Source organism: Chenopodium album, chromosome 23 (assembly GCF_948465745.1).
Source record: "Chenopodium album chromosome 23, dcCheAlbu1.1, whole genome shotgun sequence".
NCBI classification, from domain to species: domain Eukaryota; kingdom Viridiplantae; phylum Streptophyta; class Magnoliopsida; order Caryophyllales; family Amaranthaceae; genus Chenopodium; species Chenopodium album.
In genome coordinates this window covers 9,029,609-9,033,325 of record NC_137856.1, presented here as the reverse complement: position 1 = coordinate 9,033,325, position 3,717 = coordinate 9,029,609, and the positions used below count along the sequence as shown (strand labels likewise).

Here is a 3,717-nt window from a genome sequence, read left to right as displayed (position 1 = left end):
CACAATCAATTAATTTAACACATCAGAATTTAATGCATATAATAGGAAATGAAAATGGAATACATTCAATATGGGTAGATCTTTTTAAAACGCCAAACATATTATAAATGAAACTAACAAATTTGTAAATAAAGTTAGATATAAATTGGCAATTTTGATTATCTTTATTAATTTCTTCATTCACTTTTTATTGCAACACATATAAATTTACATTATTCACAAACTACACTTTTCCATATTTATTTATTTATATGTTGGGCATAATGTAGTTATATGATTGTCTCGATTAATACTTTCATAACTTTTTAATACATAAATATAATTAGAGATACAGATGATTTAAATTTTGCTTTGGCAAACGTCGTAAAAGTCAAAATGTTGCCACTAAAAGTGAAGGAAGAAGGTATAAAAGTAAAAGTTAAGGGTTGTACACTTGTACAACTATGAAGACTAAAATATATTTATTATCATCTCATAACTCAACCAACATTGCAAATTATTATAATCAATCAGTTACATATTTTTAACATAACACATCCTAATTAGCCACTTTTCTTGATAAAGGAGAGTGCCGAATTAAAGTGCTTAATCTTAAGGAGTGCATATTCCTTCACCGTCAAAGACTTAAAATGAGGACCTTCACAATTTGGATAGTCCAAATTAGGAGAGACTTGAAAGTCTAAAGGAAGACCATAGAAGTATGCAAAGGATAGTCTTTGTTTTTGTTCGTTGTTGACAACTGCCCTATGAAGTGCATTAGGGAATCTTGCATTTGAAAGTATGTGTAAAAGATCACCCACAATCACCACCAAGGCACCTGGATGTGGGTCAACTGAGACCCACCCGTGTCCATCTTTGTGTACTTGGAGGCCACTTACATTGCCACTTTGGTGTAGTATTGTAAAGAAGAGAGTATCGGTGTGCGGGGGTATGCCCATTGTTTGGGTCGGGTCAGGGCACGGTGGATATGAGTTTAGATGCAATGCATAATAACGTTCTTCTTTTTCTGTGGCTTCTATGGGTTCGGGCATGTTAATTGATTTGAAGAAGAGACTCTTGAGTTTGTCACAGAGGTCCTTCATTGCAGTCTGGTACTCAGATATTACTCCACTACATTAACAAAAACAAAACAAAACAAAAAAAAAACAAATTAAAACAAAAAACAACTAAGAACAACCACACAAGGATATATATGTAAGCTATAACATTATAAACTGATTGTAATCGAATATTTTACCATCAAAAATCATATATACCTGAATCCATCTCTAATTACCAAATACATCTAAAATTAACACATTTAGCGTTAGAAAAAGAGTATCCAATTTGAATGTGCGTAATATTAGATGGTGAAAGTAGTGTGAACAAAAGTTAAAAAAAAAAGTTATTACAATTTTCGAACTTAAAAAATATCTATCATGCAATTTTTAGGTGTCTTCAAAAATCAGTTTGGATTGACCGAATCGAAGGTGACTGGTCTAGCCTTCGTGTAAAGATTTTTTAATGATTTTCGAATTTCATTTTGATCTGAACTAATTAAGTCCAAAACTTCTTAAAACTTGTCTTAAAGCTACCCCAATGGTGAAGAAAATCTTCACATAAACTTTTTTTTTTTAACCGATAAATGTTTCCCAATGGTTAAACGTCACCAAAATCCTCACAAACTTTTGTGAATAACTTCTCAGCGTGAGAAAGTTCACACAAATGTTCACACGGGGCCCATAGCAAAAAAGTGTGACATGCTCAACTATAACTTTATTTTATTTTTTAAAAAATTTTTTAATGCTCTAAATACATATTTTATTATTAGAAAACGTAAGAGAGAGATGTGTGAGAAAATTTTTTATTTATATATTGATGGAATTAGAAAAATCCCCTAACAAAAAAACTGATGTGGAGGAGAAGGAAATATAGAATGAGAGTGGTGAGGAATTTTTTTTTCTCCACACCATAGTGCATGCTCTTTGACCAAACTTTTATTTTTGTAACTGTCGAGTCAATTGACCCTAATTGAATATTAAATTTTTGGAGATTTTCATTAAAAATTTTGATAGTTATGAACTAATAAATGGTTCCCAGTGGTGAAACGTCACCAAAATCCTCACAAACTTTTGAGAATAACTTCTCAGCGTGAGAAAGCTCAGACAATTAATGTTCACACCGGCCCAATAGCAAAAAAAGTGTGACATGTTCAATTTTCACCTTATTTGTAATTTTTAAAATTTTTAATGCTCTTAATACATATTTTATTATTATGAAAAGTAAGAGATAGATGTGTGAGAAAATTTTTGATTTATTCATTGATGGGTTAAAAAAATCCCCTCACAAAAAAGTTGATGTGGAGGAGAGGGAAATATAAAAAGAGAGTGGTGAGGAACTTTTTTTTCCACACCATTAGTGGATGCTCTTAGACCAAGCTCTTATTTTTGTAACTGTCGAGTCCATTGACCCTAATTGAATATTAAATATTTGGAGATTTCCACTAATAATATTGATAGTTATTCATAATTTGGTAAAAATAATATCCCTTGAGACCATTGAAACTTATACAACAATCTTTTATTTTGATCCCAATTATGTGATTGGTAGTCTTTTATTTTTAACTTTAAAAATCACGATGATATTTAATAATTGATTGAATTATTTAATTATGTATAATGAAGTCGTCATATGCCTTTCAAATATAAATAATAAGCAAAAAAGTTTAACATACAGCAATGGTGCAATCAAATTATAGTTTTTATGAATATTATTAAAGAGGCTTACCAAAAACCTTGGAAATCATTAGGCCAAAGTTTCTTAGCATGATGTTGATAAGAATTACCCATGATAATGAACCCTTCAGTCCACATTAGCTTGCTAAAGAATGGAGCGAGTCTAGGATAGCTATAGCCGGTATCTTCACTTGGGGCTCGTAAAACCTTCATCTTTTGCTCAAATGGAAGATTGAATAAATTTTTGGATTGAAACTCGGCTTGAGCGAGCAAATCCTTTGAAATCCCGTGGTTTGTGACTTGGAACATCCCCCAAGTCTTACACGCATCATAAATGAGGCCTAAAGAATTAGGATCTTCAAGATCGATTATTGGAATAGAGATTGAAGACAGCGACTTCTCATTGGCATTAGGGTTGATTTTTGAATCTTCATAACATTCTGCCCATGTATGCGATTCAGGAACACTTTTGATTAAGCTAAAGTCTGTTGGAACAACATGGTTTTGTTGCATAGGAAGATTCCTGTCGGTGTTTGAAGGAAAAGACATTTTGCTGAAAGGAGAAAAGAAAAATACCTTGATAGTTTATTGAAATTTTAGGTTTTATTTTTATTTTGTGGTGGGAAAGATTTAAGGCTCAATTAACAAATGAGACAAATGTCAATGGAAGCTTTGAAAGACATACAGTGTCTTTATCTTTTGAACAAAATGAGCCTTTGAAGACATGCATTTGTAGGGGCTGAGTAATATATCAAAGTATTGAGCGAGATTAATGATACGTGTCATATATCTAGTAAATAATGGGAAAGTATCATGATATGAGATCAAGATCGGAGCGAGATTAATGGTACGTGTCATATATCTAGTATATAATGGGAAAGTATCATGATATGAGATCAAGATCAGATACCATATCAAATTTTGCTATATGGATGGCAGAAGATCACATGATAACAAACTTTAATGCTGCAACAAATTTGTAAATAAGGTAAGAAATCAACAA

The 3,717-nt window shown here is 31.6% G+C and overlaps 1 pseudogene across 1 annotated transcript; it reads right to left on the bottom strand.

Moving 5' to 3' along the window:
* Window positions 1-542: 542 nt before the first annotated feature.
* LOC145606989 (gibberellin 3-beta-dioxygenase 3 pseudogene) lies at window positions 543-3,263 on the bottom strand (annotated as a pseudogene). Its single transcript, XR_014105474.1, has 2 exons — window positions 2,767-3,263; window positions 543-1,110 (listed from the first exon to the last, which is right to left on the bottom strand). The product of XR_014105474.1 is annotated as a gibberellin 3-beta-dioxygenase 3 pseudogene (transcript).
* Between the last annotated feature and the right edge of the window lie 454 nt (window positions 3,264-3,717).